The 27,653-nt window shown below is 42.6% G+C and overlaps 1 protein-coding gene across 5 annotated transcripts in view; it reads right to left on the bottom strand.

Annotated features, from left to right (window-relative positions):
* CCDC30 (coiled-coil domain containing 30) overlaps positions 1-27,653 on the bottom strand; it is a 502,866-nt gene that overhangs the window by 342,130 nt on the left and 133,083 nt on the right. The window lies entirely within an intron of this gene.

Here is a 27,653-nt window from a genome sequence, read left to right as displayed (position 1 = left end):
GAGGCCATATCTCCAGAAGAATATAAATACATTAGAGACTGTACAAAGAAGTGCAACTAAAATGGTGCATGGCCTACATCACAAAACATACCAGGAAAGACTAAAAGATCCTAATATGTATACTTTGGAGCAGAGAAGGGAAAGGGGGGACATGATAGAAACTTTCAAATATATCAAGGGCTTTAACAATGTACAGGTGGGAGACATTCTTCACAGGAAGAGGAGCAGCAGAACAAGAGGACATGCACTGAAACTAGAGGGAGGAAGATTCAGGGGAAATTTGAGGAATAATTACTTCACAGAAAGAGTAGTAGATAAGTGGAATAGCCTCCCATCAGAGGTGGTAGATGCAAATACAGTAGTACAATTTAAACATGCTTAGGATAGGCATATTGATATCCTTACAAAAAAATAAGGATCAAATATGGTTTGAGGTAACATGTTTAAAAAAGGGGCGGACTATATGGGCCAAGTGGTTCTTATCTGCCATCAAACTCTATGTTTCTATGTAAGTTAGTAATAATTATGAACGAACCTCAGTCCAGAATTCACTATTTTAAAATGCAGAGTAAAAAATGAAACACAAGAACACACACATAAGTAGTCTGTTAATGAAGCAATCAGGAGCTTCCTCAGGTGCACAATAAGCCAGGAATGTTGATGTAGCAAGAGCAGCATGGAAACAAACGAGTGAATCACTAAGAAAACTGAGCAAATATACAGTCAGGTTTGTGACAGTAAGGACATCTGGTACTGGAAAAAAACCAACATCTGTTGTGCTGAAGCATATGATAGACAAGTCAGTGTGCCAAGAAAAGATAAATTGTCTACAATTGCAAAGCGCAACGAAATCTGCTGCTCTATATAAGAAACTGTAAATAAATAGATAACAATAGCTTTCTTGCCATTTGTACGCTACCTGGTAGACACAAGCTAGAAGTGCACATAATTACCAAGCCAGCGAAAGAGAGAATGAAGGGTTATCATGCCCAGTGACAGAATTGCTGAAGACACAGGGTCAAATGGTGTAGGTTTGCACAGGTGTGTCCATTTTTCCTCTTGCTTTCTGTATACCGCAGGGTAAATTTTGTAGTTTTACCTCAGACACCCAGCAGCACTCTACTTTACTCTAGCGCTGTCAGTCACCACCCATTCTTTACAGTACAACACAGGAATGTCTGAGCGGAGCATACAAGGCCTCCTCTCCAAAGGCCACTAACTTTGTAAATATGAGAAATTAAAGGTGAAAAAAGACAAAGTGCAGTATATGTAAATGTCAGAAGGAGAAACCCTCACTTTCACTGCACCTGTCCAAGGATAGAAACAAGGGGTGCCGGACATCTCACCGACAGTCGGGATTCCGGCAGTCATTACTCCGACTGCTCCCTTTTGGGGGTCCACGACCCCCATAGAGGGAGAATAAAATAGGTGGCGAGCGCAGCTCACCACCGTGCCCCCAAGGGGCTTCATTGCGCCACCTCGTTGTGCAGTCGGGATTCCAACATCATGCTAATCCCGACTGTCGGTGTGTTATACCACAGACGAAAACAAGACAGAGGATTGAAAAGGATCCATCAAGAACCTAAGAACCACCAGGATAGGTAACAATATGACTGACACCAAGGGTGAAATGTAACAGGGTGCAATTTTTAACTTGTCTAAAGCTGGGTACACATCTATACAATCCCTGTTTTCTTGCGAGCGTTCGATCGACCATACACGCGACCGACCATCCACAAACACCAGCCGATACGCGTGTACACACCTGTACAATTTTACTTGTGACGTCTGATCTACTCCCGTTCAAACATTCGCAAGAAAAAGATTGTACCACTGTGCACACTCATTTGGGCTATTGACACGTCATATATAAAAAAAATTATCATAATGGGCTGGGTTAAGGGCATACTTATAGCAAACCACTATATAGACGGGTTACGCAAAATTAGTCAGCCGGCAAGGTGACTGAACTTCTATATAGACGGGTTATGCGTCTAAATATTAGTCAGCCGGCACCAATTTTCACATCATAGATTAAATATAATATTTTTTTCTATATACATTTCCCTCATATTTTCACATAGTTTTATATAATTTTTCATTGATATTATTCAATTCCACGAAGTCACAGACAGATTAGTCACATTGATTAATATCAATTCATAGTATCACAATTGAACATTCAGCCACCACACTAAAAATCTCACTGTATTTCTTTTATATTTTTTTTACATAATAATTACTGCTTGGTTTCCCCTTCTCCCTCCCCCCCCCCTTTTCTCTTCCTTTTTTTCCTATTTCATCTTACCCGTTTTTACACACCAAAATATCAATGTATCAGCATAATCTTGAATATTTAATTTAAATAAAATAAAAAATAAAGTATAATTGAGATTTTTTTCAATATTTTTCTAATGATAAATTTCATCATTTGACACACTAAGTGCCAACCATCTTCTCAATATATTATGCAAAAGTATGATATTTAATTATATAAACATGAATGTCTTTACTATCCAATATTAGTAATTCTTATTTCAATTTTTTTATTATATTTTTTTCTATAAAAAATCTTTCAAAAATCTTTACTTTAATATTATACTCCAACAATATAATTTTTGTGTATGTCAGCTTCAAGACTAATTAGCCACATTATATGTTGCATTCTAAGCGAATACCACCATTTCAATATACCAATAACCAATATACGACCAGTTATCTAATAGGAATAAACAAGCTCACATATCACAGGAATAGGGGAGGTAACGTATTCTAATTAAGAAAAACATTAATTGGTGCAGCTCAAATCCCAGAGGATGAAACCTATCAGCGGGCAGTCAGTCGGGTTGCCTTGAAAAAGCGGCTATGCGAAGTGTGCGCCGGCCTTCTTAGTTGCATGTGGTGCATGATGTGCTTTGTTACACTGTATAATATATATGTAATATGCCTCTAACTGCTCTCATCAGAGCATGATTAATTAGCATTACTATTGATACCGCCGAACCTTAACATTAATAACAGCACGGGACACAGAACTGGTACTGCGGGCAACCTGGAGCACACAGCATTGTACTCAGCGCCGACAGGCAGCAGTATATGTGTTGGTAGAAAAAAAGGGTGCGTGCTGAGCTTGGTAAGCTGCTCAACATATTAGGTGATCGATAAGGAGAGAGAAATAAAACGCTTGATAATGTGTTTAGTAATTAAGGGTGATTAAAGACTTGTGCATGCCGTTCTTTTGTGATTTTGTAAAAATGTTTACAGCCCTTTTTGCTGGATTTTTTAGTGGTTGCTGTGGTGCCATAGCTTTGATGGAAATAAGACTGCGGGTGGTCCGTTACAGTGCGCTAGGAGGTATTTGACTGCTATAAAGTTAGGGAAAGATAGCAAATAGCTGCCAATGCACTGTAACAGACCACCCGCAGTCTTATTTCTATCAAAGCCACGGCACCACAGCAACCACTAAAAAACCCTGCAAAAAGGGCTGTAAACATTTTTACAAAATCACAAGTTTTATTTACATGTTTTTATATATGTTTTATAAAGAACGGCATGCACAAGTCTTTAATCACCCTTAATTACTAAACACATTATCAATCGCTCTGTTTCTCTCTCCTTAGCAGTATATGTGAACCATCACTGACCTACAAGCAAGCTGTGACCTACATGTGATAAACACTCTCATGATATCTACTTCTTAAATTGTTCAACTCACCTATAAGTTCAGGGCCATCCTTTTCATTTACCTGTCTATGATATTAAATTTATAAACCAGTGAAAAACGCTGGGACCTACTAAAAATGTGTATTGTGTGACGGTATATATTTACATGCATTAAACAAGTATCAATGTTACATAGTTACATAGTAGGTGAGGCTGAATAAAGACTTGCGTCCATCGAGTTCAACCTAGTAGTACGTATATTATGTTTTTATATTATAGATTATGTCTCTTATTCATACCCCTGGATGTTATTGGCCAACAATGCTTATCCAACCTTGTTTTGAACGCATTTATTGTAGAAGCCGACAACACCTCTCCGGGAAGAGAGTTCCAGAATTTGACTGCTCTGACTGTAAAGAAATTTTTTCGTCTAACTGTACGAAATCTTTTTTCTTCTATTCTGTATTCATGCCCCCGAGTCCTTGCTTCCTTTCTAGTAGAAAACAGGGTGTTTGACAATTCCTTATATTGGCCCCTGATATATTTGTACATGTTGAGCATGTCTCCCCTTAGACGTCTCATTTCCAATGTAAATAGTCCTAAATTGGATAATCTCTCCTCATAGGTTAAATTTTCCATTCACCAAATAAGTTTAGTTTGCTCTTCTATGGATTTTTTCCAATTCAGTGATGTCCTTTTTATAGTGTGGGGCCCAGAACTGTACTCCATATTCGAGAGGAGGTCTAACCAATGATTTATGGAGGGGCATAATTACTTTTGAGTCCCTAGTTTCCATGCCTCTTTTTATGCATGCTAGAATTTTGCTGGCCTTTTTTACCGCTACATTACATTGGGCACTACATCCCAGGTTGCTATCTATTAGGACTCCTAGATCCTTTTCAAGTAAAGACTTGATGTTCATCAATATCTTGATAGAATACGGCACATTAGCGCAAAAGGCTGTTCTGATACAGCACTCATATACTTTACTAAGAGGACCAGAGATATTAAAGGTTACATTTTATGTGTACATTTTTCTGCAGGTGCATCACATAGCGACAATTCTTTCTTTTCTTACATATACATGACTAAAGTTCTATATAGAAGGATTATATGTCAAAATTTTAGTCAGCCCTTAGGGTGACAAAAATTTAGACGCATAACCCGTCTATATAGAAGTTTAGTCACCCTGCCGGCTGACTAAAATTTAGACGCAGCAGAGAGGTTGATCGGCACAGTCGAGTTTCCCAAGGGAGTTGTACATATATTATTTCTCCCTTCCCAGCTCTTGTATAGAGCACTTGTATGTCTGCAATATTTGTCTACTCTTGAGACAATGTTGCTATGTAGCAATAACTTGTTGCTAAACTCTATTTATTAGAGTCTGGCAATAATATGCAGACCGCTTACAGCAATAGCTGTAGATTTCTATTTCTTTGATGGGAATTATTTGTTGGAGGTAACAGTAAGAAATATTCGGTACTTGTGAGTTATCCGGGCGTCCGATTTTTAAATCGGGTCGGATCGGGACATCGCATCGCATCGCATGCGACCATCGGATGCGATGCGATGCGATGACCCGATTTTTCCATAGGAATCAATGTTAAAATGGACTGAGTCCATTTTAACATGGAATTCAATGGGAAAAAGGGTCCTTTTCATACCCCTACTATCCAAGTGGGCATGGAGTTGGATATAAACCTGTGGCGAGCATAGCGAGCCACCGAGCCCGAAGCGTGGCGAGCGTAGCGAGCCCCGCGAGGGGACACGGAATACCGTCCCCTCGCGGGGCTCGCTTCGCTCGCCACGCTTCGGGCTCGGTGGCTCGCTACGCTCGCCACAGGTTTATATCCAACTCCATGCCCACTTGGATAGTAGGGGTATGAAAAGGACCCCTTTTTCCATAGGAATCATTTTAACATTGATTCCTATGGAAAAATCGGGTCATCGCATCCGATGGTCGCATGCGATGCGATGCGATGCGATATCGCATCGCATCGCATCTGATTGTATGCCTTAACTTAAGGCATACAATCAAAAAATCGGACGCCCGGATAACTCACAAGTACCAAATATTCTCACAAAATAATTGTTCCTGAGCTGATTTATTGAAAGATTATGTGGCAGCAGATGTACACCCTCAGTTATATTGGGTATTGAATTACGGGATTGTGGATTTCTCCGGCTGTTAGTACAGTATATTAAATTCCCAATGTGTATATCTATAGGAATTGGCTGATTACTTGGAATTTATCATGTGAACTAGTATTCAAACTTTAATATGATTGTTTGGACCACAAATAATTATATTATATAGCTGTGTGTTATCAGCACAATTAACCCCTAAATTCAGCCTATTGTATTAAACGGTGTTATAACCGGCTGTTGTTTAATCCCTCATATATATGATCTGTTCTTCACACATGATAGAGTTGCTGTTACTCATATACTGATTTTGCACTCATTATATTGTTAGAGACATTTATCTGCGGCTATTGCACTTTGCACCTGCCGCTTCCTCCGTCTCTAAAAGGCTGTTAGGGAATTGGCTGATTTATTAGAATTTTTTATGTGGACTGATATCCAAATTTTTGTATATTTATCTGAGTCCACAATTGATTCTATTTGTATAGGCGTATATTGTCGGCGGTATTATGAGCGGCTGCTTTTTAATCTGTCATATGAGGGCTGTTTTTAAGATATAGTATAATAGCTGCTGAACACATATTTCACAATGATGTTATAAATAGAGATCTAGAGAGAATGTTTCTGCAGCTAATGATCACTTAACCACTGCTCTCGGCTTCTTAAAATTTAGACGCATAACCCGTCTATATGTGCTGTAGGAGAGATCATGCAGCTATGGGACGTTCCATCTTTGGTAGTATAATCGCATTAACGGCCAGCATATCCATCGAACGTGCGTACACACTGCACTTTTGTTCCTATATTGGCCCGTCCTGTCGGATGAATATTAAACCACACTGAACCTTCGACCGACGGACAAGACCATTTTTGCCCATTTATCGATCGTACAGAGGGAATCGCCCGGCGATTGTATATATGTGTACCCAGCTTAAATATGTGATTTTTTTAAATGAAAATCACAAATTGATGGCTAACCTTGACACTCCAGCTGTTGTTGAACTACACATCCCAGCATGCTCTGCATCAGATTTAGCATGGCCAACATAGCAAAACTGAAGTAGAGCATGCTGGGATGTGTAGTTTAAAAACATCTGGAGTGTCAAGGTTAGCTATCAAGGTTATAGGGTGTGAATTTTTTGACAAAGTAAGAAATCAATTGCGATTTCTGTCTATTTTTTTTGTAAAGGGAATGTGCCATTTTAAGTAATAGTGCGATTTTAAGTAATAGTGCGATTTTTTTAGTAAATGGAATGTTTGTTTTGTTAGTTAAATAAGGTACTTGTGGGGGGGCGTGGCCTGGAGCGCGAGGAAGAAGGAGCAGGAAAGCTGAGCTCCGTTCCTGAGACAGCATAAAACACAAATATCAGCGGAATTCCTTGCCTCCCCTGCCGCAAAACACCACCGTAAGACCCCGCTAGCACCAAGAACACGGTGAGGGTACCCTTTCAAGCCCAGCATTACCCTGCGCACCGCAGCCTCACGGAGACGCCACAGAAGGTTGGACGCCGCCATTTTACACACGAGGGACGATTACAGCGTCTCCCGCTCGGCACAGGCATACCAGCAGCGCAGTGCCTAGAGCGGAGAGGGAAAGCTGTTATCACCGGCGCCCAGCACTGACCTACCTACTGAACGCAGCAGATCTGCTGAGAGAAAGAAGCGCTGACACGCTGCAGAGCGCAGAATATCCATTAAAGACGCCATCTTGCAGGGTAAGCAGCTACACACGCTGAACCTCCTAACCCACACTAAACTTGGTGCTTACTTCAAAATTGTAAACACGCATATCGGTACAGTTACCAAAATACCCTACCTAAAGCAACCACTACTTATTATTTACTTTATCTGACCACGCAATTGAACTCATTTACCTATGTAATCTCCTGAGGAGACACCATGACTGATAGACCTATGCAGGCTAACTGATCCATTCACCGCATAGATAAGCTGGAGTAAATATCTCACCCAAGCTGCCCCGTTGCCTAATCCTTCTCCATAATCTTGCAAGCTGTCTGCCCGAAGGAAATCCCGTTCTAGATCACCCAGACACCAGCCCAGCATTATGGACAAATTCAAATCGCCACCACCACCGGCTAAAACCCAAACCCAAAACCTACAATCTCCACAACAGCAGAGGCAAGAAAAAAGAAGGGGAGAACATTCCCTAGTCCCAAACCCAGACAACACCCAGGGCACTCCGCTTGCTAAAAAAGCAATAGGAGATCAGGCCTCAGAAATGTCCTCTTTATCATCTATAACAGGCTCTTCTTCGCTCTCATATTCTGATTTAGTGGAGGCTATCCACACCACTATGGCCCCACTTCTACAGAAAGCTGTAACCGATATTACAGAACAGATTCACACTCTTAATTGCCGTGTTAATACAGCAGAAACCAGAATAGGTGACAATGCAGATCAAATTGTTTCACTACAACGCTCTGTAAAATCACTCCAAGCAGAAAATAAACGTCTCACTGAATCAGTGGAAAACATAGAAAAAAGAGCAAGGAGATGCAACTTAAGGATAACAGGCCTGCCTGAAACTTTAAAAGGGACTCAGTTAGAGCACTTTGTGAGAAATACCTTGCCAAAACTCCTAAAGGTGGAAAACGAATGTGCTGACCTAGTTGTGGAGAGAGTCCACAGAATGGGGAACTTACAACCCCAACCTACAGCAAAGCCGAGAGTGGTGATCTTTAAAGTTTTGAACTTTTTACACAAACAGCTACTATGGGCGGCTTCAAGAAAAATCAACCCTATCACCTGGGACTCTCATACTATCCGACTTTATCAAGATTTTTCGTTGGAACTATCCAAAACTCGTAGATCCTTCAACCCAGTTTGCTCTGAGCTGGTAAAGACCAATACAAAATTCTACATGATGTACCCGGCGCGCCTAAGAATCTTCACACCCCTGGGCTTCAAAGACTTCACTTCGCCGCAAGAAGCCAAGAACTTCGTGGACAGAATTGAAAATGAACAAGACGCCAATGACATCTCAGATATACCAGCACCGGACTGAACCATAATTGTATCACCTTTTTCTTAATTTTATTCCTATTTTAGGATCATCTTAATCCAGGCACTGTGGGAAATCCCAATGCGGGTCTCAGAAGGTTTAAAACGTTTAAAAATGTTTAAAATTGTTTAAATTGTTTACACCCCGGATTCCTTTCGGAGGAGTATAGATAGGAGAAATATGGCTGACGAAGGCAAAATACGTTAGCCGGTATAGAGTTGTATTAGTTATGGGCTCTAATTTAGAAGCACATTTTAGATCTTAAGAGTTCTATTGCTACACTAACTTCGTTTAAGAAATACTTAAACTAGTATCAATATGTTGTTTCTTTCCCTAGTCCTTTATGTCCTTTTTGTATTTTTAGACCTTTTTGTCCTTTGTGTCCTTATTGTCTTCCCCCTCTCCCTCTTCCCTTGTGTATCGTTCCTTGTCCTAGTCCAAACCAGCGCCACATTTTATTGCAGAATAACTGAATTCAAACTAGTATGTCCCTTGTTATAGGCTCATTAAACATAAGAGGCATACACACTCCAGCAAAGAGGCGCAAATTACTAACCTACTTGGGCAAACAAAAAGTAGACTTGATCTGCTTGCAGGAAACGCACCTCCTCCCTCCAGAGATTAAAAAATTAGGGATAATGAATTGGGAAGTTTTAGGCTCAGCCTATCTAAATTCTAAATCATCCGGGGTAGTTATCCTCGCAAAAAAACAAATGAATATAAAAGTTCTTAAGGAGGAGTCGGACCCTGCTGGCAGATACACCATAATATCTATAGAAGTGTTTAATAAATTGATCACGGTATGTAATATGTATGCACCAACACAGTATAAGAGATCCTATCTTACAAATATTATTTCCAAATTATATAATTATGACCCTAAATCTCTTATACTGTGTGGAGACTTAAATTTATTGTCATCTGTTGTTTTAGACCGTACCCCCCCACCAAAAAACCCAATTACTCTTCCAAAAATCGGAGTGCCATATCTTGCTAAATGTTTTAATTTGGTGGACTCTTGGAGGACACTTAATCCTATTGAACAAGATTATACATGCTTATCCCTGACACATAAAACTTGGTCAAGATTGGATTACATACTAATTCCTGAACCATTTCTCCCAAACCTTATTACAGCCCAGATTTTCCCCCCAACACTTTCAGATCATGGTCTAATTACTATAAATTTAACTCTATCCCAAAAGGAAAAAACCTCACCCCAATGGAGATTCCCCTCCCATCTTGCTCAATCTAAAGCACTTAGAGAGAAAATAACCCAATCATGGTCGAACTATGCTATTGATAACTCACAATACGAAATCGATCACCCAAAAAATTTTTGGCAAGCAGCAAAAGCTGTAATTAGAGGAGAAGTCCTGGCACACGTATCTAGACTAAAGAAAAAACAAAACACTGAATATAGGGATCTACAAACTAATTTAACACTAGATTTTCAAAACTTCAAACTTTCCCCTACATTAGAAAACAAATCTAAATACCAATTATCTAAAGCTAAATATGATGAATATCTCCAGCTCCAAGCTGATAACTATTTGTTCAATGTAAATGCAAAATTCTACAAGTTTGGAAACAGAGTGGGCAAGCTTCTGACTAATTTGCTTCAGGGTTCAAGATCTCAAAACATCGTCCAACCTATCTTAAAACCTGATGGCTCACTTACAAAAAATAATATCCAAATAGTCGAGAGTTTTCGAGACTACTACCAAAAATTATACTCTCCACCTGCTGAGACCCTGAGGGAGCGAATCCAAAAGGATCCCCACACACCGGAATCCAGTTTAAACCCCCCAGTGAATTACTGGGACTCAATCCCAATGCCACAAATCCCAAAACATCTGATAGAAAACCTGACACAACCAATAACAAATGAAGAGGTTTTAAAGACAATAGGGAAATTAAAACTAGCTAAGGCCCCAGGACCCGATGGGTTTACGAATGAGTTTTACAAAGCCATGTCTCATCTAATTGCTGAACCCCTTACAAAGTGCTTTAATGAAATTATTCTAAGCGGAACCTTACCTGACCACTTCTTAGATGCAATAATAAAAGTAATCCCAAAACCAGGAAGACCCCTAAATCTAACAAGCTCATATAGGCCAATTTCGTTACTCAACGTTGATTACAAAATTTTTACTAAAATTATAGCAGAGAGACTCACCCCTATTTTGCCTTTTATAATTCATGAAAATCAAACAGGCTTCATTGCAGGATGACATTCAGTCGTAAATGTCAGAAGAGTCTTGGCTGCTATACAACAGTTAAGTGCCGACTCGGTAGCCTCCTCGGCGTCTGGTGCAGTCTTAACGCTGGACGCCGAGAAGGCTTTCGATATGGTGTTGTGGCCACATCTCTTTAACACCCTGTCTAGATTTGGATTTCCAATATTATTTATTAATCTAATTCGCACCTTATATTCTACACCAGCCTCCACAATAGCTTGTAATGGAACCATCTCATCTCCCTTCACACTCGCCAGAGGAACCAGACAGGGGTGCCCTCTCTCCCCCCTTTTATTGCAATCGCTATTGAGCCCTTCGCTGTGGCAGTGAGAACATCTCCTCTGATAATATCCTCCACTATCCTCCGCCGACGTGGATAGTGGGGGTATGAAAAGGTCGTAGGACGCGTACCGCCGCCCCTCGCGGGCTCACTGCGCTCGCCACGCTTCGGGTTGCCGTTGATAGTGGGGTGGCGTTAACAATGGGGGGGGGCAATTAATATACTCATAACCCATCAGGGTGGGTATACAATAAAAAATCATGTGTGGGGGGCACATTTAACATGGAAATCAATGGAAAATCGCATCCATCGCATCGCATGCCATTATAATGGCATGCGATGCAATATTAAAATTGTATACACAGCCCCGGGAAAAGGTTGAAATCGGGTCCATCGCATACCTTAATTAGTGGCATGCGATGCGATGGGCGCCGTGATAATAACAAGTACCTTAAATAATAATTATATATATAAAAAAAACAGCATAGGCCCCCCTCCCCCGATCAGAACCAGCCCAAGGCTCATTGAGCCAGTCCTGGTTTCCGGAATATGGTGGAAAAAGTGATGGGGCCCCCGTATTTAAGAAACCAGCACCGGCTTTTGAAGCAGAACCGGGCTCAAACAGTGGATGAGAACCCCTTGGCCCATCTAGGCTGCCCATGTACATGCACTTACACACACACACACACATACATACACACTTGCAAATGGGGGTTCAATTCCATTGCGCTTTAAAATTGTAGACAGTGACAGAACAAACTGGGTGACTACAGACAGACATGGAGGTAGGAGGGCCCTGCGGTAATCTTACAATCTATAGGAACATAGTAGGGAAACACAAGAACAGGCACCAGTAAAAGCATAGCAGTACCACCAAGTTGCAAGTCCAGAAGGGAAGCTATAATATATTCAAGTGCCTCAGAGGGTTATGTGTGTAGAACTTAAATATGATCGGCTTGCCTGAAGAGGGATACGGTCATTGGGTCACCACCAAGTAGGTCAACAAGCATTAGGACGACATGCAGTAAGGCCGACAAGACTTTAGGTCGACAGGGTCATTAGGACGACATGGGTTAGGTCGACAGGGTCATTAGGTCAACGTGGGTTAGGTTGACAGGGTCATTCGGTCGACGTGGGTTTTTGTTTACTGTTATTTTTAGATGACATGTGCCGACAGGCGGTATTTCATGCAGTACCATCCACTAGGGCATGGTGGGAGAACAAAATAGTGTGCCAAGTGTAGCGAAGCATGGCGAGCGCAGCAAGTCCTGCAAGGGGACGTGGTGGTATGTTTCGCTGTCCATGTCGACAGTACATGTGTCGACAGGCAGCATCCTAAATTGCACGTAAATATAGAGTGATCTTAGAAGTTTATTGTATTTACATGTATGTTCATAATAAATGTTTTCTATTTTCTTTGCACAGAAACATTTCCCCCCCCGTCTTGGAGCCGCCCGGCTGTCCTGCAAGACATCGCAGAACAGTTGCTTAGCAACGGCATAAACAACTTGCAGGGAGAATGAACCCCGCCTTCTAACTTCCGCTCAGTCCGGAAGCCTGCAGGGAAGCCTCGCTGCTGCATGGACGCCGAGACTGTGAGATTTGTTTAGTAAAAATATGGTCACAGTCAGATTTTTATCTTTTGTACACCTTGAAAAAGGGGTTTGCATACCACGAAATGTCGGTCTTTGGTTAATACACTTTTGCTTGATTTAACCTGTGGAGTGCCACTGCCTGTTTCATTATTGATCTATATATATATATGATCTTTTTAGATACTCGGGGTGACATTCTATGAGATGCTTTTTTTTTTTTGGGGGTGATTTTTTCGCAAAAATTGCCGAAATCGCATGTTTTTCCATTTTCGCATATTTAATGAGATGCGAAAATGTGAAAATAGTGCGATTTTGGCCAACAAATTTGACATTCTGGAAATGCAATGGCTGTTTCTCGCAGCACATCGCATCCAGATGTTTTCACATTTAAAAGTATACAATTCGCATATTTAATGGTATGCGATTTGTATAAATGTGTCTTAAATTCGCCCAAAAATCAGACCAGGTTCTGATGGGCGAATTAGCCAGAACCCTGCACAGATCATTGAGATCTGTGCAGGGTTCTGGTGGAAAAAAAAGGTTAAACAGTTAAAATAAAAAAAAAAACAGCGCAGGGTCCCCCGCCAGAGCATAACCAGCCCCGGGCTCATTGAGCCGGTGCTGGTGACATAAAATCACGGTCCCCGACAAATAGGGGTCCCCTTGATTTAATGAAACCAGCACCAGGCTCAAGGTCCGGCGCTGGTTCCCGAAATACGGGGGACAAAATGACTAGGGGTCCCCCGTATTTTAAGATCCAGCACCAGACCCAACTGGCCAGCAGGGTAATGCCACAGCCGGGGGACACTTATTATATAAGGTCCCGCGGCCAAAGCATTATCCCCGTGGCTGGTCAGCATGGGCAGGGGTCCTGGGGAAGTGGGGACCCCCCCAATGAAGGGGTCCCCCCCCTCCAGGACTTACCAGCCCATGCTGAAAGTCCGGGGCTGTCCCCGATGCCCCTGAGCGGTGGGCATCGGGCTGATGCAAAGTGTAAAAAAAAGAAAAAAACCTATTGTCTTCTACTGTAGAACTAGGAGTCCCAGCAAGCCTACCCCGCATGCTGGGACTTGGAGAACCACAAGTCCCAGCATACGGGGCATTAAAGGGCCTGCTGGCACTTGTAGTTCTACAGTACAAAAAATAGTTAAATAAAACACACTGACACCCTGAAAAATAAAAGTTGAATACATACATAACACACACATACTGATACTTACCTACCTTGAGCCTGTAGGTCGGTCCCTGGATCCTGTATTTGCTTATATTGTAACTTTTTTTGTGTTCATGCCCAGACCATGCTTCTTGTGTATAAGGTTAACACCGTTATCCACCCCTGATTAGTGTTTATGCGTACCCCCTGGGTCCCTTGACACACATATTTAGCATTCTGCACTTGGCACGAGCACATACACAGTCATCTGCCCAAGGTCACGTTTTTCCCCTTATACATCACTAACTCACATTCCATATAGTTACTTGGCACTCTCGTCACTTAGGTATGCACTTAACATTCTTTATCCTACACACAGACTAGGTTTGCGGCACCACCGCATGTATTACCAGACACACACAGACATTACCCCCACCCACAGTTACCCACCACACGCTTCCATTACACATAGAGAGGTCAGCACACACTATTTTTTCCACTCACAGTACTGCACATAGCCGAGACCTTCAGTGCTACTACACTTCCATATTCAGCACCTTGACTAGCGACATTTAGCCGTCACATAGACAAGCCTTCAGAGCTCCCACACTACCACATTCAGCACCCAGACCAGCGGCACTTGTACGGCTTAGACGCCATCAAATTTCCATCTACAGTTCATACGGCGCCTAATTCGCTAGACGCCTAACGCATTGCTCCAGTCTTACATAGCAAGTCACTGTACTGCGATCGCGGCGCAAATACATATTCTCATCCTGACATCCCTGTCATACACTCTCAGTCCGGCTCCACACATTCATTCACTTACTTTGTTTTGACACCGTGGTTACACCTGTTAGTACTCCCTTTTTCCTAATGTATATGTTACCTTGGTTACCCGGGACACGGTGATTGACACACGCCCCCGGTAAATCAGGACACGCTGATGCAGGAGCGCCAGTGACGTCATCAGTTCCCCGCCGGGGGCCAGCATGGGTGGTGGTGGCACTGACTGATTTTGCAGTTTGTCTTCTATAAATGTAAGTACCTTTATCACTTGTTATGTCTTGATAAAGGGCTACCCGCCCGAAACGTCGATTTGCACTAGTACAGTGTCATCTCCTTTATTTTAATTACTGCCGCCGTGCAGTACAGTAAACCTTAGAGTGACTTCATCTGACTGATTATATATATATATATATATATATATATATCCACAAAGCCTGCACTCACACCTTCAATCAAATGCATGGGGTGGGGTGCCTTAATGGAGCACAGGTGTAACTGTGTCCATATAGATAAAACAATGCTTTCTCACTTGTTAGTGGGAAAGAAAGCACTCTCCACAAAGATACTTAAGTTTTTAACTGCTGAGAAAAAGATATGCAAATAAATAGAAAAAACCTGCTGTTGGTTTCAAAATCAGTCTCCAACGTTTCGGTCACCACTGTGACCTTAGTCAAGGAGTGCAAATGTCACCTAGCAATCAGCGTCAACGAAATCATATGGGTCAGCGGGACAAACATCCACAAAGGGAGAGCCACAATCAGCTTACCCCCAGTCCCGGCTCTTTATACCATCCATCTGATTAACATAGCCAGAAACCAGGCTGCTACCGATGCAGTGGATGCACAACCTGCAGCGCAATGCTTACAGGTCCCTCTTTCCCTCACCCACAGACTGGTAAACAAGTCACCATCAAGTACCATCTCCACTGTCGTATGGACCATGTAATCTACATGCTAACCTGCCCCTGTGGATTGGCCTATATCGGATTAACCAGCAGGTGTTTCCGGGAGAGGATGGCCAACCATAGAAGGAGCATCAGAGTCGCACTGGACAGTGGTAAAGCCGACCAACCAGTCCCGCGCCATTTCCTCCAACATGGACATCAGATACCTTCCTTGAGATGCCGACTCATAGATTGGGTCCCACCACCTAAACGGGGTGGAGACAGAGGTTTACTCTTGAAAAAGGTCGAAGCCCGATGGATTTACAATCTGAGCACTGTAGCACCCCGGGGGCTGAATGAGACTAACTCTTTTTCATTATTTTTGCATTGACCACGAACAACTTATGTGTTCTGCCATCCATAAGCACCTCAGACAGTATTGATATGCTATGTGGTTTGATATCTTTGACTCCGGTTCTCTTTTGTCCGGTTCTTCTTATTTTGAAAATGTTTTTTGGATAATGGTGTTTTCAAAAATTTTTTTGCCCATTTTGTCGTTTTTTTTCATCAGCTCAAAGTCCCGGGACAGGTCTTGTTTAGGTAGAGGGGAACAGTCCCCTATGTTTGTGGCCACTTAAGGGTGGCATATGAGGCTGCATATGTGTGCGATGTATTTGTTATATCTCGCTATGTCTTTATGTCTTGTGTGCATGCCTCAGGCATGGGTACACCATGAACTTGACATGGTGGTTAGAGAAACATTGTCTTATTGTAGTGGCCTTCACTCAAGCTGTGGTCATGATTCAACTAACACCGGGGCAATTCAGCCCTGTGATCGATGGTCCTATCAAGGGGCTTGTACAATCTCCTGTTAGCAAAGATGATCTGAGTAATTACACTTGGAAGTTTTTTTTCACAGTGTGCACACAAAAACAAAAAAACATAAAACACTAACAAAAATAAATTAAAATAATAATAAAAATAAAAATAATGATAAAAATAAAAATTAAAAATAATAACAAAAATAATAAAATAATATAATAAAATAATATAATAAAAACCTAATATATGCTATAGTATTAAATAAGTTTGAATCGATATAACCAACATAATCCAATAAATTTCGATATTCACATTTAATACACAGTAGTAACATGATAACCATATGTTTCTCCATATGTGTTAGATTGCACCTGATTATCATTTATCCCTTCTGACAATACCCCACGTCTTGTGGTTATTGCTGGGAGATTGCTGCCTTTCTTGTGTGAAACAAGAGCAACAACAGCAGTTTTGGTTATGATTCTGGTTATGGTTTATCGCTTTGGTTTTTGTTTGTGTATATGCAATATCCATTAGATGTGTAAAACGCAGAAATGTATGTCTAATGCACTGTACTGCACAAGGGTCTTAGCACAAGATCCCTTATCATTTCATGTCTATTAGGGGGAAGTGGGATATGTATCAGTGCCGGTGGATGACACTGCGGTGTGTCTCCAGTCCCGGCGTGATACCAATTCAAAGTAGCTGTCCCCGGCATATGAGTGGGCGGTCCTAATGATGGGCGCCGTCCCCCTGCCCCAGTAAACTTAGACGCAACTGATCCAGTTGCCTGGTAACGTCTAAAGCAGCATCCGGCGAAACCGGAAGCTGTCATACTTGCGTTCCAGGGACCGGAAGCCGCGTCAGCGTGCGTTCCATGGTCCTGGACGCAAAGCGCAATTGGCGCTGAATGTTAATCAGATGGATGGTATAAAGAGCCGGGACTGGGGGTAAGCTGATTGTGGCTCTCCCTTTGTGGATGTTTGTCCCGCTGACCCATATGATTTCGTTGACGCTGATTGCTAGGTGACATTTGCACTCCTTGACTAAGGTCACAGTGGTGACCGAAACGTTGGAGACTGATTTTGAAACCAACAGCAGGTTTTTTCTATTTATTTGCATATCTTTTTCTCAGCAGTTAAAAACCTAAGTATCTTTGTGGAGAGTGCTTTCTTTCCCACTAACAAGTGAGAAAGCATTGTTGTATATATATATATATATATATATATATATATATATATATATATATATATATATATATATATATATATATATATATATATATATATACATACATACATACATACACAGTCCCAAACGACCGGCACTCTGCTGCAAAGTTCACAACGGTTCTGGTGCTCATCCAAATATTTAACATATATATCCAGCGGTGGATGTCACTCAGATAATAAGAAATGAAACAGACAACTGTCTTAAAGCCAACGTTTCAGGGCTGTGGCCCTTTTATCAAGACTTGAGAAAGACATGTACAATATATGTTCAATATTGAACAAAACTTTTTCTTCACAGACAGCACTATTGCAGCCCATATAGCAGGCTATTCAAGATATATAGACGATATCTTCCTCCCGTGGACAGGTCCGAAACAGATGTTCGAAGATCTCATCAAAAATATAAATGACATGGACTGCCCTATTAAACTGACACATGAATGCAGTTTTTCTTCAGTACATTACCTTGATGTAACCATCTTGCAAAACGACAAAGGCGAACTGCACAGTACCATGTTCTACAAGCCTACCGATAGAAACACCTGTTTACAGGGCCAAAGTCACCATCCAGAGCCACTCAAGAGATCCCTGCCATTTTCACAGTTTCTCAGAGTGAGGAGAATATGCAGCAGCATGGAGGATACAGTCAAACAAATGGACATTATGTTGGTAAAATTTCTACGCAGAGGCTATAACTACAAAACTCTACAGACAGCAAAAACCAAAGCCCTGGCAATGTCACGAGAGGAAGCCCTCATAGAAAAAATTGCCACAACTCAACAACCAACAGTTGTATGGACACAAGAGTACACTACAGCAAGCTCCAATCTGATGCGCCAAGCAAAAGCGATCTGGCCAATCATTACGGAAGATAAAACTCTACCGGCACTGAAAGGTACAAGAATTCTGCCCTCTTTTAGTAGGGGAAAGAACATTAAAGACATTGTGGTCCATAATGATGTCACCAACATGGGCATCATTAAACCCAGCCATTTCCTTACTCGCAAACCTGGCAATTATCGGTGCACAGGATGCACGACTTGCAGCACTATGGAGATAGGAGACAAATTTAGCCATCCGCTCACAGGAAAATCATACTGTATTAAGTTTCACTTAACATGTTCCAGTCGCTTTGTCATTTATCAAATCAAATGCCCGTGTGGCATGCTGTACATTGGCAAGACCACCAGGCAAATAAAGGAAAGATTAGCTATGCATAGATCTTCCATAAAGGCAGCATTAGAAGGCAAGACTGCAGACCAGCCGGTGCCCTGTCATTGGAAGAATGCCCAACACAGCTTAACCAGCATAAGAATGAAAATGATTGACCACGTACCACCTAACAGAAGAGGAGGCGACAGAGACAGAACCCTGCTACAAAGGGAATCGTACTGGATTCATACATTACAAACCGTGCACCCCAAAGGAATGAATGAACTGCTCTCATATACGGCGTTTCTGTAATGTTCGCTCCGCAAATTGTCAGCATCCAGTGTCTCACGTACAGGAACGCACCTAACAGTACGTTTTCCTTCGCTGCAGGATGGTAGTCCCTCTATGTCTATCCAGACAGTGCATCTCTCCCCATCTATGTAGTGACACTAATGCTGCAAGTCTTTTGCAAATTGACTCAATATAACCCTTGCTACAAGCTCGCATTATATTGTTGCCTGCATATGTTTTCGCCATTTCTCTCCGTGTATTTTTCCATGCATTATCTCTTCTCTACCTTGCTCTTTTCCATGCATTATTCTACTCTGCACATCATAGAGCTTTGCTATCTAGATTGTTTTTACTGTTTGCATTTTGCATTTACTTGTATTTTTTTCACGGTGTTCACTATCATTTTTTGTATCCCACAGGCTCTCATACCAAGCCGTTTTTTGCATCCCCAAGGGGTTCCGGCCGCCAGCTTCACAGTGGATAGTTCCCAGTGCGTGCCTTACAGAACCGGGATGCACGTACTGTATCTTGTATACAACAACCGGCATCATGGTAACCAGCAGCCGTGGTTGAGCAACGCCCCCCGGGGGAATCACCTGTCCGTCACTGTAGTTGCACTCTGATGACGTCACCGGACCCCTGTCGGAGGCGAGGCTGGTGGAGGGCGCACTTGATCGTAAGTTTTGTCTGTCCTATATATTGTTATCTTGTGCATGTCTTTCTCAAGTCTTGATAAAAGGGCCACAGCCCTGAAACGTTGGCTTTAAGACAGTTGTCTGCTTCATTTCTTATTATCTGAGTGACATCCACCGCTGGATATATATATATATATATATATATATATATATATATATATATATATACACACACACACACACACACACACACACAAATACAATACAGTGCGCAGAAGGAATAAAATGTCAGTAATGTGGTATTAAATACCAGTCCATAAGACACACAGGGTGACATTCTATGGAATGAGAGTTGTGTTTTTTGGCGATTTTTACTCCAAAAAACGGCTAATTCGCATTTTTCCGTGAATTCGCATATTTAATGTGATTCGAAAAGGTCCCTAAATTGCATATTTTTTGCGATAAGTCATGCGTACTGAAAGTGCGGTAAAAATTCGCACTTTTATCGCATCCAGATGTTTTCCAATAGAAAAGTATACAATTCGCTTATTTAATGGAATGGGATTTCTCAAATCGCACTTTTAAGGTGTCTAATAATCGCCATTTTTTCAGACCAGGTTCTGTTGGGCGATTTGGCCCAGAACTCAATTTGGTCAAGTGCACACATAGTTAATGGGTACTTATGTATTATCTGGGCTCCCATGTTAAATGCACCCCATTTTTTCATACCCCTACTATCCAACTACGCATGGAGTTGATTTAGGGTTACCACCTAGTCCCTTTAATTCCGGACACATGTTAATTACACAGGTTCTGTGGCAGTTTAAAATCAGGTGAAGTGGAGTCTTGAAGTCAGCAAGCCACAGAACCTGTATAATTAATATGTGTCCGGAATTAAAGGGACTAGGTGGTAACCCTAAGTTGATTTTATATAGTGTGGCGAGCGCAGCGAGCCCCGCGAGGGGACGCGGTCTCATAAGAAAAACGGGAGCCCAAATATTACATAAGTATCGGTTAATGTCATCACAGGTGTCCTTAATTTTACTCATAAACACTCCTACATATACCCCCACATCATTAAGGACACCTGTGAGGGTTTGAGACATGGAGATTGTGCAGAGTGGATTTGAGTTGCTCATTTTGGATTTGGCCCATTTGGAGGAGCTGGGCAGGAGGGAGGAAGCTGCGCACCAGAACCAGGTACCACCCCAAATAGTGCGTACCCCACGTATGTATCGTGCTAGGTTGTACCTGGACTCCCTCTAGGATCAACAGGTTGTGGGGACGTTTAGGCTAAATCGCAATAACTTGTTGAACTTATATGAGCAGGTGAGATGATTTGGACCCTTTTGGGGGGCAACTATGCAGTGTCTGGGCTGCAGAAATTAATGTGTACCCTCTACTATTTGGCCACTGGCTCCACTCATTCCGTGACCTCATGGTCCTTGGGGGTATCACAAGCCACTTTCTCAAAGCATTTTACTCCAAGTGTTACTTGCTTTTAAGAAGTTGTGGCGGACATACATCAGATTCCCCAGTTCTGAGTCAGAGTGGCAGGACCACAAGGTTGCTTTCTATAGACTCTCAGCATTCCCTCATGTGCTGGGAGCTATAGAGTGCACACACATTGGGATTAGGGCACCGCACGTGCGGGGCCACGTCTATGTCAATAGGCGTGGGCGGCACTCCCTGAACGTGCAGGTTGTATGTGATGCTCATCTCAAAATCCTAAGTGTGGTTGCAGGCTTCCCTGGGAACTGCCATGACGCCTATATTCTGAGACACTCCGGCCTCTGAAACCGATTTACCCAACAACAAATGCCAGAGGGCCGGCTACTTGGTAAGTACATTTTTACAAATTACCCTCTCTATTTGTATTTGTACCTGCTGAAATGTGTGTGTGTGTGTTTCAATTTTCACCAGCCTACTACTCTTGTCCAAGTAAATACTATTTGCCCACTGCACATACCTTACCATATAAGGCAATAACTTCCTTTCTTTGGTTTAGGTGACTCAGGATATGGGTGTCTTTCCTGGCTCATGACACCTTTGCGCACCCCCGATGGCCCTGCACAGCACCGGTATAATGAAGCCCATATTACAACCCGCAATGTGGTGGAGCGTACGTTTGGAGTGTTGAAAAGTAGATTCCGGTGTTTGGACTGGTCATCTGGTTTGCTGCTTTACCACCCTGCAAAAGTAGTGATGATCGTCCAGGCTTGCTGCATGTTACACAACATAGCCCTATACCAACCAGCCTATGTGGAAGAGGATCATGCAGCAGTCGTGGAGGAAACCCAACCTACCACACCTCGGGTAGTGAGGGGTACGCAGAGGGGGAATCTGGTGCGTACAGACATCATCAGGCACTACTTTTCTGGTAAGCACATGTGCCCTCTATTCCTACATGTACCTTTGCTGGAAGTGAACTCACCTACATTACATTTATCACTAACATCTTTTTGCCCCCACATTTAGCCCAATAGACACAGTCCAAGGGTACAGTTGGTGGTGCAGACCTATCCCTTGCTGTAAAAAACCTTGTAAGTATATTCACAACATGTATGTGATTTTTGTGCAATCAACTATGGCTCACCTGTTGTTGTGGAACTACATGTCCCAGCATGCCCTGACACACTGTAAGCATGACAGCTCAAAACATGACTGCCATAGCTTGCTGAAATATGTTCCACAACCTCGGAGGGGCCAGATTTGAGACAACAGCATCTTCCACCAATACCTTGCCCATATATCATTACATTATGGAACAGATCACACAACAAATGTTTGAAGAATAACACACAGACAAAATGGTATGCGTTTTTACTACAGTATATTATGTCATACATAACCTGCATTTGGCAGTCGCAAACAATAGAAATGTGTATTAATGTCACAAAAAGCAAGAATTATACTTACGATAATACCTTTTCTTCGGAATACTTCATGGCAGCCATTACATTGGGTTCATCCCTCTCTCAATTAGACAGGTAGTTTTTTCCCCTAAGACCAGACTCCTCCTCTTCCATATCCTATATAACTGAACACCTCCCCTCTGACCATAGTCTTTTGAATGTCTCCGCTCAGATCCTAGGGAAAAAAAAAGAAGGAGGGCTAAAAAAAATATAGGCTGCCATGAAGTATTCTGAAGAAAAGGTATTATCGCAAGTATAATCCTTGCTTTCTCCTTCATACTTCATGGCAGCCATTACATTGGGAAGTACCAAAGCAGTAGGGAGGGCTATACAATACCTCAAGCCAAAGCTTGCCTCAGGACTTCACCTCCAAACCGCAATTCTGCCACATCCAGGGCGTAATGCTTAGAAAACGTGTGTAGAGACGACCACGTGGCTGCCTGACATATTTCTCTGGCTGACACATTCGCCTCTCTTGCCCATGATACCGACATTGCCCGTGTGGAGTGTGCTTTAATACCCTCAGGGACTGGACGTCCTACTTTTCTGTGGGAAAAGGAAATAACATCTTTAAGCCATCTTGAAATTGTTTGTTTTGCCGGCACAAATCCTTTCTTCGCCCCTTGCGGAATCACAAACAAATTTTCTGACTGTGAAAGCTGCAGACCTGTCCAAATAAATTTTAATGGCTCTGACCACGTCCAACGTGTGTAACTTTTCTTCTCTTTTATCTGTCGGATTTGGATAGAAACAAGGTAATATAATCTCTTGATTTAAATGAAAATAAGACACCACTTTTGGTAAAAAAGAATGTTTAGTCTTTAAGACCACTTTGTCCTGAAAAATCTTCAGATACTGATCCTGTATACATAAAGCTTGGAGTTCCCCGACCCTTCTGGCCGAGGTGATCGGCACTAGGAAGGCTACTTTCCATGTCATAAATTTGAGATTTGCTCTATCTAATGGCTCAAATGGCGCTGGCATGAGTCCATTCGGGAACAGATTAAGATCCCATTGTGGAATCATAGATCGAATCCTTGGGCGAATCCTCTTGATAGCCTGACAAAACCTTCTTATCAGACTGTGATCAGCAAGTTTTCGGTCCAACAAAACACTTAATGCTGATATGTGCACCTTCAGTGTAGACCCTGCTAACCCCTTGTTGAAACTGTCACATAGGAATTGCAGCACCTGCGATATGTTCACCTTTGAAAACTGAAACTTTCCTTTGGACCATTTGGCAAAGATTCTCCAGACTCTGTAGTAAAAATCGGATGACACCTTTTTCCTAGCCTGAAGAAGTATTTCAATCACCTCCGGTGACAAATGTTTTCCTCTCAACTATTGACTCTCAATTTCCACGCCGTCAATGACAATTTCTGAGGATCTTGACATGTGACTGGTCCCTGGGACAGCAGATCCACTGAAACTGGCAGGAACAGGGGCTCTGCCACTGACATACTCTCCAGCATCGGGAACCAAGCCCTTCTGGGCCAGAACGGTAGGACTATTATCACCTGACACCTTTCTGTCCTGATTTTCCACAGTATCCTGTGAATGAGGGAAAAGGTGGGAACACATAAGCTAGAGCATAGTTCCACTTCTGCGACAGGGCATCGATCCCGCACGACCCCTGCGTCTGGTACCTTGAGAAGAATCGAGGGACTTTTTTGTTGACTGATGATGCCATGAGGTCTATTTCTGGCACGTCGAAGCGCTCTACTATTAGCTGGAAAACCGACTGCTTTAGTTCCCATTCGCCTGGAACTAACGTACTGCGACTCAAGAAGTCTGCAATTTGGTTTTCCTCTCCTGGAATGTGCAACGCTGAGATAGACTGGAGATTTACTTCGGCCCAAGACATTATGTTCTCCACCTCGTCTAGCAACACCTGACTTCTTGTACCCCCTTGGCGGTTGATATAAGAGACCGTTGTGATGTTGTCTGAGAACACTCAAAGATGGGATTCTTTGATATCTTCTGCAAAGAATTTTATCGCCTGCCATACTGCCCTCAATTCCCTGTGGTTTGATTACCATTCCTTTTCTAGCATCGACCACCTTCCTTGGCATGATTTGCCCAACCCGTGTGCCCCCCAACCGGAGGCGCTGGCATCTGTAGTTATTACTACGAACGTTGGACTTTCTAGTGCCCATTTTCTCTCTCTCAGACGTTCGTAACTCCACCATACCAGAGACTCTCTTACTGCGTTTGGGATTTTTATTATCTGATCCAACGACATGTGCCTTTTGGAGAATCTTAGAAGGAACCATTGCAGTGGCCTCATCCTCCATCTCGCCCAAGGAGTTACCTCTACTGCTGAGGCCATCATCCCCAGTAAACTCATTGCAGTTCTTAGGGATATGTGGGGATCGTTGTAAATAAGTGTAATCAACTGCTAGATTTTTTCGCACCTTCTTTATGAGAGGGATATTTGGAAAGACACTGTGTCCACTAGGATACCTAGAAATTAAATGCTCTGAGAAGGAATGAGTCGGCTCTTCTCCCAATTGATCATCCACCTGTGATCTTGAAGAAACTTGATGGTGTAATCTCGTGCGATAACACTTTCTTCCTCGGACCGTGCTGCTATCAGTATGTCGTCTAGATACGCCCGTAACATAATCTTCTGTCTTCTTAGTCTTTCTACTAGAACCACCAGAACCTTCGTGAAGACTCGAGGGGATGAAGTCAGGCCGAATGGCAGGCACGTGAATTGAAAATGCTTTTCTTCTATTGCGAACCTCAGATATTTTCTGTCGCCTGGAAAAATTGGGATGTGAAAATACGCATCTTTTAAATCGATTGCCACTAGATAATCGTCTTTTCTGATCCCCATCAAAATCAATTTGGTTGTTTCCATGTTAAACTTCTTTTTTCTTAGGCGATCGTTTAAACTCCTCAAGTCGAGGATAGTTCTGAATCCGCCTGACACCTTGCTTATCACAAACAAACGGGAGTAATATCCTAGTCCCCTTTCTATTTCTGGGACTTCTTCTACCGCATTTGTGTCGATAAGAGCTTGCAAACAACTTTAAAACCTCTTTTTCTGTTTCTAGCAGAGGCACTCTGGAACTCAAAAACTTTGCCAATCTTGGCCTTGAAAGAAACTCCAAACGGTAACCTTGTGTTACTATCTCTAGCACCCATTTGTCTGAAATGCTTTGCTCCCACATGAGCAAACTCCAGAAGCCTCCCTGCTACTGGAACCATCACTGTTTCTGACTTGCGCCAGAGCTTTCGCCTCTCTTTTTGATGTATTGGCGAAAAAATGCACGCGTTGTACCAGAAGTGTACCTGTCGCGAAACGGCCTACCCGGCCTGTATGATCTGGCTTGCCTGTATGACTGCCTGTTGGAGTAGGACTGAAACCTGCCTCTCTTATCCTGAGGCAACCTCACGGATTTGCCACCCGACATAGAAAGGCACCTTCATATGGAAGTGTAGCAAGTTTATTCTTGGAGTGCGAATCTGCCACCGAAGATTTCAAACAAAGGGCCCTTCTGACCACAACCCCTGAAGTTAGAGACTTGGCAGAGAAATCGAAAACATCTAATGATGCCTCAGACGTAATCTACCGCCATCTGAATCTGCGCCAGACTATTGCTCATTTGTTCACGAGATGCTCTGTCCTGCAAGTCATCCTGCAATGCTGCACACCAAATTCTTAATGCTCTGGAAAGGGAAGCTACAGTATGGCTACACCTGACTTCATCGACACCGATGTTGATATATATGTAACCGCTTTAATGCACTCTCCATTTTTTTCTCCATGGGGTCTTTTAAGGACGCACCGTCCTCCAATGGTATGGTTGTACGAGTGGTGACTTAACATACGGCTGCATCTATCTTAGGGATGTTACTCCATTTCAAAAAGTCCTCATCCTCAATAGGGAACATTTTATCGACCCTCTTAAAGGAACCCACTCGCTTGTCTACATTACTCCATTCTTTAGTTAATATGTCTTTAACAACTTTATGGACAGGGAAGCACCTGCCCTTCCTTGATCTGTCCTCAAACAGCGTGTCCAACTCTGTCTTTACTGGTTGTTTGTAATTCAGAGTTTTATAGAGGTTCTTCAACACCACTTCTACTAAACCGAAATCAAATAGTCGTTCCTCTTCAATGACTTCCCCTGACTCAGCAGTGGAATCACCTGAGGCATTATCATCAGACCCCAAAATAACTGATCCACCATCATCATCCAGATCCAAACTGGTTTGTGATCTAGATCTCTTGCTGCTAGAAAACTCCTTTTTTGATACAAATTTCTTCTCCATCCATTCTCTAAGCTCAGAGATTTGGTTAGACACAGAAGCAGCTTCTTTCTTCTGCAGACAATTTCTACACAACACATTTTCCCCAGTAAATGATTTGTCACATTCAGGGCATATCTTATCCAATCTCTTCTTGGCTGATTTCTTTTTTGCAACAACAGGCACACTAAAACGACAAAAGAAATGTACTAACTATCTTTCCTAACCTCAGCAAAAAGTAAAGAACCAGTCCTCACAGAGGACTCACCTGGGCAGCGGTACGTTTGGTTTGGGAGAGGCATCCTCCATAATGTGCAGCGCTAGTACTCAGTACACCTCCTTGGCTGACTTCTCCACACACACTGTGAGTAAGTAAACAGCAGCGCCTGTTACACCGGCCAGGCGCTATAAATACCGGCACTTCCGGTATTTGAAACGCACGCGGCCTGCTGTGGAACGCAGACCGCGTGTATGCGCGCCGGAAGTTGCGCGACACTTCCTCCGGTGCTTGCCACACGGCGCAGCTACAAACACACGCCGGGACTAGTGACCACGCCGGACATGCTGCCGCTGCCTCTC

The sequence above is a fragment of the Crinia signifera genome, chromosome 19 (assembly GCF_055691185.1).
Source record: "Crinia signifera chromosome 19, ASM5569118v1, whole genome shotgun sequence".
NCBI lineage: Eukaryota > Metazoa > Chordata > Amphibia > Anura > Myobatrachidae > Crinia > Crinia signifera.
The sequence above is the reverse complement of the archived record's forward strand: the minus strand, read 5'-3'. Positions and strand labels throughout refer to the sequence as shown.